General features: G+C 42.8%; 1 protein-coding gene and 1 long non-coding RNA gene across 4 annotated transcripts in view; one reads left to right on the forward strand and one right to left on the reverse strand.

Annotated features, from left to right (window-relative positions):
• The window catches only part of LOC105456194 (mediator of RNA polymerase II transcription subunit 12-like), a 348,613-nt gene that overhangs the window by 113,019 nt on the left and 221,592 nt on the right, over positions 1–14,002 (forward strand). The window lies entirely within an intron of this gene.
• Positions 1,187–11,928, reverse strand: LOC105456193. The gene is made up of 3 exons (XR_975218.1): positions 11,579–11,928; positions 2,209–2,341; positions 1,187–1,750 (listed from the first exon to the last, which is right to left on the reverse strand). It is a non-coding gene; the product is annotated as an uncharacterized LOC105456193 (long non-coding RNA).

Raw genomic sequence — 14,002 nt, forward strand, 5'->3', positions numbered from 1 at the left:
AACGGTATAATATAAAAATATCATAGTACTAAAAATACATACATAAATATACTTAAATTTTTTAAATAAAAAATTCTAAGGCTAAACAATTGAAACTTCGAGCAGAAATGATTTTCAGCCAATTTACGGTATTAGAATTTCTAGGCTCAAAAAGCTCGTGCTTATTGAAATGACGTTTATGATGATTCGACGAGGATTCAAGGGCACACGAGAACGTGGATGCGAATAGGTTTTCGACAGTTCGCTCAATCGACCATCTCGTCGAGACGGAATATTGATGTCGGTGTTTTGATTTGCCTCGCACGGCGCAAGGTAAATTCGTCAAATCCGCGATTTGGCGGCGATGAATTCGCGGGGATTAAATTATCACAAAAAAAGCCGGGTGTGTATCCGTGCACGCGGGAATTTGCGCTACGATCGAGATGCCCGCTTTTTTCGCAGCGTTCAATTATTCCGACGCGCTCGGCCGACTAAACCGATTACTCGTTTCGCTCGTAAAACGAAATTACGGATGACGGCTGCGTAATAGCGGCATTACTGCCTCGTTAGGGCGCGGACGAGTAACTGATCAGCATCGAGTGCTTCTGCGTCAATTTCTTCTCGAGTGCTACCGCGTCGGTCTGGCGATCAAAACCGATTTTATACGGCTCATTCTGGATGATCGTCACGCCCAAAGCGAATACATTGGACGAGTTTTTTTTTTTGAAGTGGATCGTTAGGATCGAATTGCTCGCAGCTTTTCATGACTTTCAACTTCTCTCTCTCTCTCTCCTTGTATCGTAAGAGAAACGACATTGTCAAAAATTGATTTAAGACCTTTTGGAAAATCGTGTTTTCATATCTTCTTCATAAAAGTACTTCGGGCAAGTCTTCATCTTTTACCCTTCGCACAAGGAGACAACTTTTTAGTTGGACGTTTAAGAATCAGGGACAAACATTTTAAGCACCGTCGATTAAGTTGAAAAATCGCGAAGTCTGCGCGACGACGATTTTTCGTGATACGCTCGTAAGCCTGGGGGACAAACACTATTACACTATTCTAAAGCGGGAGAAATTGCATCCTGGGAACGTAATAATTTGCTCGGCCGGAGCAGCTTTAAGATGGCGCCCGGCGTGGAGAAGCCTAATATACGTAAAGGTAAGATATACGGTAAACGGACTAAACGAGTAACGACATGGACTTTCAGTCGCTTGTGTGTTTTATTTATTCCTTATACATACATCCTTGAACATTCCATCTAACATCATTATTTAAAACATCGTTATTTATTTGAAGCAACGTAACGTATATACACACGCACATTGAATGTAGGATACGTATGAGGGTCCGCATTTATTGCTCGCCTCGATTCAGACCCCGTTTCACGGCGAGTAGCCTTTGCTGGAGGCGATAAGAAAATATTAACGGCGACACAGAGGTTATTTCGTGTGATAGGATAAGGCGGGGGTGTTAAATAGGCCGCGTTACTCGCCATTACTTGCAATTCTCTATCATTAAACATCCCTACCGTTCGCCACCCTTGCTCCCCTTTCCTGCAATTTGTTCCGCGCATCCCTAAGCTTCGTCTTCGTTCTCGCGTCCCTCGTCCTTCTCTTTGTCCCTCGACGGCTCCTCCGTCCTCCTCCTACTTCTCTTTCCGCTTTCCGTCACGGCCCCGCCCTTATTATTTCTCTTTTTGCCTTCAAACCGGTGCCGCCGAATTCGCCCTTGAGGTTCCATATTCTCCTACTCTTCCTTCCTCCTCCGAATCTGTTAAAGGGAAATTTACATGGTTCACTCTTGGTTCACTCTAGTCATCTCGAATGAATCATTTCTAGCGAAGAAAAAGTGGATTATATCCGAATTCTCCATAAATGATTTATCTCAGATGACTAATCGACGCAAAGCATCTACGATCAATATCATATCTAATAATTCTAATGCATTATGAAAACATAAATTTAAGAAATATTCGAATATTTGATGAAAATTGTTTATCTCGCTTATTTTTTTGACGGCGTAACAAAAGAAGAGATTTTATTTAATTACTTTTATATAAAAATCGATAAATTTTACTAAATACTGTTAAGTTTATATTTAATGATTTATCCATAGCATAATCGAGAAGAAACTGCGTAAATTTGAATTGAATTGAGTAATAGAGAAGCTTCTATTTGTACTAAGACGTTCCTATACAGATCACATTGTCTTCTTTCTAATTCACATACCTTCTTCCACGCATATGTCGCTTCCTTTATCTTTTCGACGACCTTTTCTCTCTACTCCATACCCGCAGTTTCGTCCTTTATCGCGCTCCCTCGCTGCTGGAACAAATAGGAATTTCAGCGGGCGGTGACGGGCCTGTAAAGCGCAACAAGTTGAGCTCCGGGCTGTATCGCAAAAAATATTTAGGAATTAAGGGGATGCGAGTCTTATATTTGTTTCAAGGATAAAGGGGATTCCGTCGGGCGAACTTTGAGGAGAGAATAATATACATCACGCCGCGGGAGTCTAATTTCACATACTCGCAGTGTGTGTCTCGTACCGAATATTACTGCGACAACGAAATGGAAAGTGAAAGAAATAAACAGTAAGTTCGATGTAATTGCATTTTTAAGCATTTTCGCTAATGACAGAATTTTCGAAAAAAAAATCTTCGTTCTCTTTTAATGAAAACGTACTAGATGAATTAATTAATTGTTAAGGTATTTGAAGTGCTCTGTGAAATAAGTAATTAATAAAGGATAAAGTTTTGTTCTTTAGTTAGTTTCAAGTTGACGACACTTTAATGTGAAACGTGAGATTAGCTCATCAAGATTTAACGCGGAGAACTAAAAGCTTACAGCAAGTAAACGCCTTGCATAATATCTTTTCTCTCCGAGAGAGAATCATCACTTTGACTTCATCGAAAAATCGAAATAACGGAGATACTCGTATTCTTTTTTACATCAATCGTCGCACATATTTCAATTTTATTTAACGCACTTTTAAGTCTTAAGCGCTACTTGCGGGCGACGGGATTTTTTTTCCCGTTGCTTGGAAACGAGCGAGGACAAGCCGACGATTACAAGTCCGCTGTACGACAGTCGGATGCTTACTTGACGCGGATATTGCAATTACAACCGTGGTACGTGGGCGTGCGACGCGTTAACACAGCTTCGCGTCCGACGCCACGGGTGGCGTTTAAAAGACCATGAAGAGCGAGTGACCCGTTTTTTTCCCACTGGCATTTCTTTTTTTTTTATGTCGTTTACCCTCTTGGCCACTCATTTCAAACCTTTCTCTTTTCCAATGTCGAATGACGGACTACCGAGCCGCGAAAGTATCTCGGCGCGCTGAAACGACTTACGAGACGTCGCTGAGCGCTCGTAAAAACGCACAATACGTGCCTGACTGTACGTCTGGGGATTATGATAGCATCGAAATATCCTCTGAGATATTATCGAATAACGATGCGTGTGCTTTGGTAGTAATTTTTTAGCACTGATTTTTAACATTAATATTACTAACAAAATTAATCTTTATAATAATAATAATGACATGCCTACTTGTTAAATATGATTAACATTTTCTGAAATATTAGACTGACTATCGCAATGCAGACATTTATTTGTTGATCACATCAATATTAACTCAATTTTTTTAAATGAACATTTTCAGCTTTGTAAATATAGTTAACTTAAAATGTGAGATGAAAACTAATATTTCATCAGATGTAGTGCCGATTTTCACTCTCTTCACCTGAAGTATCGCAAAGCTCTTCATTTTTTTTGTCGTTCGTAATTCAAGAATTATCCATTTTTGTCGGGGAAGACACGTCTTTCTCTCTCCGAATTGTCTGACTCGTCCGTGGATGAGAGGTATAGCGTAGTAGAAACGGGATAGTCGCGTACAGAAATTCCTCCTGGGACATGTATTGCAGCTCGAAACGGTCGGCTGTACGTGTAACATCAGCGCATTCCGACCATTAATTTGTCGTGTTTTGTCACTGCCTCGTACCGCACCGTATAGTCGCATCTCTCCGCCGTTCTTCCGCGTTTAAAGCGGCGCCGAGTTTTCGAAGTGGATAATTACGTGCCGCGCGGGCTCTCTTCCCTCTGTCGCGCGCGAAAACGCGCCACTTGGTTCCGTTCCAGTAAGCGACTCTCTTCTTATTACCGGGAGGAACTTCAGCCGCGCCGCGCCAAAAAGTGACTACATTTCCCTCCGCGGAAATAAATTATGTCGCACGGCTACGTCGCGCCGTTCGCGCTGGAAAGCGAAACGCCGGATATAATCGCATTAGTGAAAATGTTCGTTCCCCCCCGCCCGTCCCATCGGCCGAGCTTTATTTCATAATTGCGACCCGATTAAGCAATAAAGAATTAATCGAAATTGTTTGTCGACTATAAGCAATGTCCGATTACCAATGGGAGAGAGCTGTTTGCGAGGCGGTCTCTTTTTTTCTTTGAATAAGTGGGATTTAATATTGCGTAAAGGTGACCGGAGTTTATTGTCGATCGTACAATAATGATGCGATATTTAAAGAAGCCTTTTTCGATTTTACGCGAAATTATAATAGCGGTTTATAACAGCCCGTCGCGAATGAGGCGTAAAAACTCGCGACGCACTTTGAAGGCACGTATCGAGTCTGGGAGCAGTCCGGCGAGAATATTCGCGCTTGCCACTCGCAATTTACTCGACATTGTGTTCGTTTGTCGCCGCACCGGTAATTCGACATTCATAATGTCAAGTGAAATTTCGCTTTGTGTGAATATTTAGTCTCGCCGAGCCGGTGAAAGTACTGTCGCATTTAATTCCATCAGTGATATTAAATCGACATTAAAATTATCGTCGCCGAAATTGCCTGCGATAATCAGAGGTGCAGAAAGGTCATAAAAAAAAGGGAGGAACAGAAAACCCAAAAAGAAGCGACAATGGCTATATACGTGAAAGATTGCGACGCGATTTGCGATGCCTATCTCGGACGCGGTAATTCGGCGCGGCTTGTAATTTATAACTATACGCGTCGTTATACCAGTGCGCGCGTTTACGTTTTGACCGTCGCGATATTACGGGCGTATATGGATGGCGGCTTCCCGGTGGGTTCTCTTTTGTGAGAACTAAAACCTGTTCACCCACCGAACCCGTGGCTTCTCAAAATCGCCGAAGTTCCGCGCTCGATCGTCTTTGTTCGGGCTCGGCACTCGCGATATATACCGGGTGACCTAATTAATCCTAACGAATGGCAGACAACCGTCATGCCGTGGCACAAAGCGCGTAATATACAATTACCTCGTTCCGAGGGCTAATCAGTGCGTCGTTTGAGAGTGAGAAAATATCATAACGTCGCGAGAGTGACGGCGACGCGATCGTAAAAAAATTATATTGTTTGAGATTGCGTTATGTCACCACCGCGCAATGAGATGCAGATTGCGTAATTCGCTCGGGAGTGCGCTCAAGATTGGCATCGCGTCGCATTGCGACGTCTTTATTTGCAGATGTGCATCCTGCGATTGTGATTTCCGATGCGCGCGCATTTAAAAAAGAAATGATTTTTCATCAATACATTTAAGAGAATCAACGGATCTATATGTATCATATATATGTATTATATAAAGTTATAATTAACGAACAAAAAATAGAGAATTTTAGATTTTAGAAAAAACATTTCTAATGCTAAATTTGGGTAAAAAAAGTGAATATATTTTTATTCTCTACGCGAATTGTACGAAAATCTGATCTGACCTAACGCATTCGCCGTTTGATTATAGCTGTCGGATCGATAGCGACTCTGTCATCGTGAAAAAAACGTTCGTCGCACACTATCGAAGCACTCTCGCTCTAAACACGCGCCGAAGCGACAACATCGTGACGCGTAATCTACTCGAAGGTAAATCGGCTTCGTCTCGATCGATACGCTATCACGTTTCTTGCGTCTGCTTATCGGGACGCGTTCGAGCCGGCATTCATGAAGACATTTGTTTCTAAGTACATGTGATTTTCGCATGAGTTGCGCGCACGTGAGATCGAGTTGTCAAGAGGCGTGTTTCTCGATTAGAACTAACCTTTTTCTATTTATACGTTGGACTCACGCAATTATACTTTCGATTCCAGTACCGATGAAGCAAAGAGATAGAAATACTGGGCAAAAATACGCGCAAGAATAACGTATAAGCATTTTCATAGATCTCGATATAATATATATAGTATTTTGAAATACAAGTCGTTGATGCATTATACGTAATAATATTTACGTGAGAGAACAATTTGTTCGCGTCTTAATAGTAATTTATTTTCGTAAACGCTTCTTTTTCGATGCCTCGAAGTATCATCCCATGCTTTTAGAGCAAATATTGACTAATATCGGTAGTCTCTGTGTTCGACATTGACTGAGTAGAAGTATCCATATTCCGTTAAATCGAATCCCTGCAGCACCTTCGGGAACGCCGACACGACGGCGGTGGGGGAGAGAGATGGGGAAAGTGCCCCGTGTGTACGCGCGAATAGTCGTGTATATATGCGTGTACACGCGAGGGCGCGAACCTGTGCACGTTTCGAGCGCGGGCGAAGAACCCAGAACCGCGGGCGCTCCGCGCGCGGCGGAACACAATATTGCGGATCAATAAACCTCAATAAAGTCAATTTCTGTCGCGGGGCATCTGAATACGGGAATTTTGTATTCCGCCGGCTAGGCAGAGTCGGCTGGGCGGCGAGGCGCTCGCGCCTCGAATACAGATTAAGTGTATATTTTATATATATCGCGTCTCCTCTCTCTCTCTCTGTCTCTCTTTTTCTTTCTCTCTCTCGTGCCGCGCGCACGCCTGCGAATTTGCGCGCGTATGCGTTAACTCGCACATCCCCCTTTTCTCTTCCTCGCCGCTCGCTTTTTTTCGGCTCGTCCCGAAGAAAGCGACGGAAGAAGGAGGGTGCCGGTCTAAGTAGTGCCTGTTTCCAAATCAAATTCTTTTCGGAAAGATATGCAGATGGTAGGGCAGACGGTAGGGCATATTTTTAGGGGTACGTCGTTAAAGCGAACTTGTCTGAAGCATGCCAGTAGAATTTCGCGAGCGACAAAAATTCTTACGTAGAAGAATACTCAACACTGCTAAACGTACTTATATATAAATTACTGGAATTTGTCTGCTGTCTAACAGAATATTCTTTATCAGGTTTATCGACGACCCGCTCGCCGACGTGTTTTGCTAGAGGATTGCACATTGGGAATTCGACGTCTTTTGCGCAAACTAGTTTTACGACTACTCGTGTACGCGGCTCCTCAAAATGCACGTTGCGCCCGCACACGCCTAGCCGCATCCCCGCTTGTCGCACGGTAATTTGTTTCGTGGGAACGCCGCGCGGCTTTGAAGGGCCCACCCTTCGCGCAATTTTCTCGACTCGACGTACACGGCGTGAGGAATATCAATACGTCGTCCGTGTGAGAGAGTAAGAGAGCGAGCGAGAGAGACGCGTACCGCAATTCTGCCAAGTTCCGCTAATAAACACGACGTGCCGTCGTAAGACGGCGGGGGTGTGTTCGCCGAGGTGTTCGTATATATGCGAAACGAGATGCAGTTTTGCCCAAGTTTCTTTCGCGCTCGTTCCGAGGAACACGCAACAACGCCCGGTTCTCTCGTCGAGCAGTTCTCGCACACTACAACTACATACTACAACTGGCGGCAGCGTTGCCCGGTGCTAACATAGAAACCGTAATCGCGCGTGGAATTGGTTGCAGCAATCGATCGCGCGGAAATAGAGCCCGCTCTTATTCGTGCGATGCTTGCGCACGCAACATTTGGTTATTTTGGTAATTTCCGGTTTATCCGTGCCCTAATTTAATTTTAAACGCTTGTTTAGAATCGAACTTACGTCATTTTCAAAGATATATTCGGAGGACTGCTCCAAATGCATTGTGTCTCAGAGACACGTAAGATTTCGATGGAACTTGCGTCGATTTTTTTGTTAATGCATTTAATTTCGTAACAATGGACTGAATATTCTCTCTCTGCCATCCAGTAAAGCGTGTACCAGTAAGGTTTTCTTTGAAACATTTCGGCAACTTTCGAGTATATTTCATCAGGAAATGAAGGAAATATCGCCTCTTCCTCTCTGTGTTTCTAGGGCGAAAATATTATCGAGATTTCTCGCGCGACGAGAATGTCTCGTTTCATTACTGGAAGCTGCTAATGGAGAAGTCGCTTAAAGACGCTCGTATGATTACATATATATTGCATATACATAGCAGGATGGAATACGACATCTGACAACTGACTGACGGTTCACGGGTCAGCGTCTTTCATGCTTTTAATTTGAAAAATTCTAACTGAGATTTGTCCCTATTTCACTCGCTGCTGCTGCTGCTGCTGTCACGAAGGAAGGCTGCGTCTTGCACTTTTTTTTTTCATGTCACACGTGGATTAAATCCAGGTCACCGGTCATGTTTCACTTTGTAGCGCCTGTACTCAAATTGCACGGAAATAATACTCTTCCGTTGCATTATTTCGCGCGCGCCGCGTATGCATGGTACGTTTTACACCACGCGCGACGCTGTTAACGATATTATTACGCGAAGTAACGCGGGATTACGCAATGATGCAATATAATGGGAATCACATTACAACTTTAACATAAACGTGAATTATGAATGTCCGTATGGCATTGTGGCGCGACAATAATATCGCGATTAGCTCATGTGCCAAAATTATTGGATTAATTCTATTTCCCGTGTGAAAAAAAGAATTTGTTTAATTGAAGAGAGAGAGAGAGAGTGAGAGAGAGATGCTTTTATTTGAAAACAAAGTTTTCCGATCAGCAGAGAGAGATGCCTCACTCGCAGATACATTTTGGTACATATCAAAATTCAGCATAAAAATTTGAATATAAAGAGTTTTTTCAATCTATCAGAGATATCGGACTAGTTTAATCTAGATGTACTAAAGTCTGTCGCCAAGATAGCTTTGGAGGACGAAAATTGATTATAGTGAGGGAAAAGGTAGTTCCCAAGTTTCCGTCAAGCAATCGTGTTCGAACGAAAGTGCTTCCCTTGTTAGATCGGCCCTCGCCGAAACTTCGCGGATTATTTAAGAACAAGCCCATCGGGCCGCGCGCGAATTTGATATGTGCGCCGAGAAGCGAAGCGGCAAATGGTCTAGAAAAAAAAGGGATATGAACGGGAAGAAATCTTGCCGGAGGAGATCGACGGGAATGAGGAACGGAACACGAGGAGAGAGAGAGTGTGAGAGAGGGAGAGAGAAAAAGAGAGGGGCGACGCTCGGATAGAATGGGCTTCTATCGAGCCAAGAATATTGCCGTCTACGCACACGGCTGACGAGTGTCGGGCCGGCTCTCCTAAATGTTTTTCGGGGGTGGCTCGAAATACTCGGCCCCGACGGCCGTAAAACTACACGGTAAAACACTTACAAACTATTGGCCGTCGGGGCATTAAATGCGGCTCACGTGCGATATAACCAGCCTCGCGTATATACGAGTCGTAGTAAATAACTATTCGCGCTTGTGCATGTATTCTGATGCGCGCCGGCCCGAAAATATGCCAACGTGACGCACGTTTTGCGTGTGCGTATATGTGTGCGCGCGGGTATTCGTGCGTGGCGCGAATTGGAATCGTGAACGGACACGTTTGCCGGTTGTTACTGACGAGAGAATGATGAAATTCTTTTTATTTTAATGTTTTACGAAAAGACGTCAAACGGCGTTTATGAGATAATCTAGGGAGACTCCTCCATTCTCTTTCTCTATCTGTTTCTTTCTTCTCTTTCCTAAAAAAATAAATAATTCCTATTTTGTTTAATTTTAAAACGTGAGCATGTAATCAAGTCTACAAAAAACATAAAAAAGCGCAATACAAAAAGTATTTAATTAATTTTTTATCGTATCTTTATGTTTTATATTTATTGGTACATTACACCTGTGAATTTATAATAATCGAAGAAAAGGACATTTAATATATATTGTATAAAACAAATATGGTAACATTAAAATTAAAAGTAATATGTTTACATATTTATGTTATGCAAAAAATTATTATACATAATTATATTAAGCTTCTCATCGAATAAGATGTCTATAAAAATTTTTTATGTGAACTAATGTAATTAACAATCTTATTTCTGTTCTTTTTACTATTTCGAAATTAAAAGTATATTTTATCACGGTTGGGAAAATTATCCGAAGAGCATTTTACGAAAAAAAAAAAGTTTCACCGGAGCGAATTTTTCCGCAGTGTTTACGAGACCATACGATTATTGGTGGACACGACGCGATGTGATTTCGTTCTGATCGCTCGAAATATTTCGATATTAAACATATTGCTGTTTCGCGGATTTGCTGGAGCGTTTAATATTTATAACGTTATTACGTCATTTGTGCGTGCATAAAAACTGAATAACATAGGTACACTTACACGTACTCGACGTGCCGGACACTCAGACGAGCACGATGTATGCAAATGCGTTTTTATCGTCATTTATCCGCTCGCGTTCGCGGCGACAAAATTTCGGAGTTAAATTTTGGTCATTACATCGGGACGGCAACGTAATTTTGCATAATTTCCTGGGCACGAAACGCGGAAAAACCCGCGCCGCGCCCGCCTATGAATAGGTCCGAATTAGTCCGTAATTAGTTCTGATATTTTCGCTGTATAATCGGAAGAGAATTTTGTGCAGCCTTTGTCGGCCCAGTTTTTGTTCGCGGGGGCTGATACAAAACATCGTAAAGTGCGTTTGCCCGGTTAATTAGCATCGCCGCGCCGCTGGCCGCGTTTCCATCGACACTATTGGAACGTTGAGCGAATGCGCGCCGCGTTGATTTTAATTAAAATTACTAACTCCCGCGCTACTCTAACTGCATAATTATTTGACAATTTGCCGCGCGGACGTCGACGCGCCCGGCAAGTTTTACATTTCGCGATTGCATAACACACGCGCAATGCTCGTCATTAGCGACGATAAACGACGACAAAAAAAAAGTGGACAACGTCAAAACGAAAGCTAATAGAAGGTACGCGCGATGAAATCTAATTTGTCTGGGAAACTGTCACATGTAAAATTGGTTAATTGCGTGAATTTAGAGCGCGGGCTGCACATAGAGACTCTAATCGGAGAATCGATGCTTTCGATACTTCTTTTATCGTGTGTAGTTAGCGCTTTTAATGTGTCCGTATGATCCATTGCGCGTGCTAATAACGACAAAAACTGATTACGAGCTCGTTAGCAGATAATGAAGGCGTTCTCCTGGCGTATAATGCCGTTGTGCAACGTAAGTGCACGATCTATCTCTCTGGTGCGGTTCAAGAGCAGAAAACAACAAAATGATATCGTGCGCACGCTTGATCTATTTATATTATATATAGCTTTGCTGTCGCATGTACAATTTTAGAATTTATTAGAATTATAGAATTTCATAATTTGACCAACCTTTCGCGCGATCACTGAATTCAAAATGTCTAGATCTCTTCAGAAATGGTAAATTTCTATTATTATTATATTGTAAATATTTCATCGTCAGTTGAAAAATTTCTTGCTCTTTTACTCGCTAGAGATGATTAAAAAATCATTCTTTCTTTACTCCGGTACAAAATTACTCTCGCTAATACAATCTTACCTCTCACACAGACGTATCCCGCGGCAACATGATAACGCAGTCATACTGAGCAAACTTTTACAAACTTGTTTAGGCAGTCGACACTCGTGACTACAAAATCTCGCTTCCACTTAAATTCACTCGCCGAGATTACACCCGATTCATGAAATATTTACACGTTTTCGCAACCCTACGAGATTACGTGAGGTCCGCACGAATGATCTTCGATGGAAGTTTCTCCCTTTATGAGGGAAACGCGTTAAGTTTCGCCGTAAAAATGTGCGAGAGCACAGGCTCTCGCGAGATTGTACCGCAGCGCGACGCAAAAATCTCCGCGCGCGCGAGTCTTGTATATTCCGTGTATCGATGACGACTATCGTTATTTCAGGCGACTCGACAAATCGCAATAGTCCCTCTTTCGCGTGTTCTCTTTCACCCTTCTCCCCTTTTCCGCTCTTCCCCTTTCGCCTGTATATATATATATATATATATATATATATATACTCGCGACCGCGCAGTCAGCGAACATCCGCGTCGTGTACGCCGTATTATCTATAGGGTGGCCACTACAAACGGTGTGGGGTCGGAACAGAGACAGCTAATTATTTAGACACGCTTGGACGCCGTCCCATCGATCACTCCCACAGGCTCTCCTCTCTCTTGCGCCGCTTACTGCACCTTCCGTTCCTCCTATCGTTGGGTTGCCGCGCGTGCACGTGTATATACAGCCGCTACGTCGGGCTTTAAACTATGGAGTCGGTTAGCGGCGTTGGCGAGCGCTGGTAAAACATAGATCTCTGTTGCATCACCGCAGAAAGCGAGGTAGGTAACCGACATTTTCATGAAAATCGGCAACCATCTGTTTTCATAAATGACATACTTTTCGGTACTTTTTACATTATCGTCGGTATCTTTCGTTCGCGTAACAATGATGAAGAATAGTGAGAAAATACCGCGGAACGTAATTCCTGCTGTAATATTACTTTATTCTTTCACATTGTTGTCTCCAGAATCTTTGAAACTTTACAAAAGACAGAGGAGCAAACACGAGATAAAAGACTTCCAGGTATACGTATATACTTGTATAAATTATATCTAGATGTATTAGGTATATATTTTATTGATCATCGTTACACCATTTTAAGCGAGTTCGCGCGAGTTTCGGAATAAGCGATGAACCTCGATGTTGTCAGGTGTCGTTAAAAATGCTGACGCAGTTTGAGCCGCAACTTCGAAGACGGAACGAATTTCCTACCGGCGGCGTTATTCATCAAAATGGTATACGCCTTTTTCGAGGTACTCCGTGTGCCTGTATGCGTGGAACGTATACACGGGGTTGTATAGTCTTACACATACACGCGCGCTGGAACACAGCACAGGAAGGTGGCACTTAGGCGGCTCGCATGTTCGTAGCGTAACCGAAGGCTCGCGCTCCGTGAAATTAAAATCAACCACCTTTAACGGTGCAATCTCTATTCTCCGAAGGCTTTTCCCGTCGCCTTTTTTTTACCCGGGAATTCAAGAGACAATGGATTAACGTGGTGTCTCTTTAAAAACGCGTGATATTACTCGCGTAATTAAAAGCCCCCGTGGCACAGCGCGCGTTTTCTATTGCGCTATACAAAACGGACTCTATTAATCGCCGATCTTGCTCTCCGTTTTTTCTCCGCACGGCGCATTTAAGAAAGCAGCCTGGTGGAACTTGATAAATTGCGTGTACACGCATGCAAATGGACAAACCGATTACACTTATCGTTATTGCTTTTAAGAGCAACAAATGTATTCCTCAGGAACGGAGATAATTTGTAAATCACGATCCGAAACGCTAATCTGAAACAGTTATTTATTAATAACGATTCTCTACGTATAATATTAAAATTTAATGAATGACCAGCCAGTTTGTTTCTGTTCTAAATTTTACTATATAGGAATAACTTAATTCAGTCGTTTCGTGTAATAAAATAGAAAATTTTACGCGACCAAGAGATGAAATCCCTTCAGGACTGACGACACAAATAAAAACAGTTGCGATGCAACAGAATTGCACTGTAAAACTTGAAAATGTGTTAATTAAATACTGTTATACAAATAATCGCTTCCATCACTACATTTTCAACTGCGTTACTCAGTATCACGCTCGCACTCGATTCGCGCTCTATCCAATCGCGATAAATCGAAAATCATTTTTGTGCAGTTGCCATCGAGATACATCCTCCCGTCATCCGTGGCCCCATACATCAATCGCAATAGGAATCGCGATCGAACCGTCTCGCTGTGTCGTTACATATATCCCACGGACGTTATGTTTTATGGGGGGTCGTATAGGTACGCGATCGTTAAGGTAACAGCGTTCTCCTTAAGACGTATGTAAACGTCTCTTATCGAGCGCGCAGCAGGCGCCGTCGAATTCGCGCCCGCGGCGCTTTACCGCTGGCTTACCGTCCA

Source organism: Wasmannia auropunctata, unplaced genomic scaffold (assembly GCF_000956235.1).
Source record: "Wasmannia auropunctata unplaced genomic scaffold, wasmannia.A_1.0 LD335737.1, whole genome shotgun sequence".
In the NCBI taxonomy this organism is placed as follows: Eukaryota; Metazoa; Arthropoda; class Insecta; order Hymenoptera; family Formicidae; genus Wasmannia; species Wasmannia auropunctata.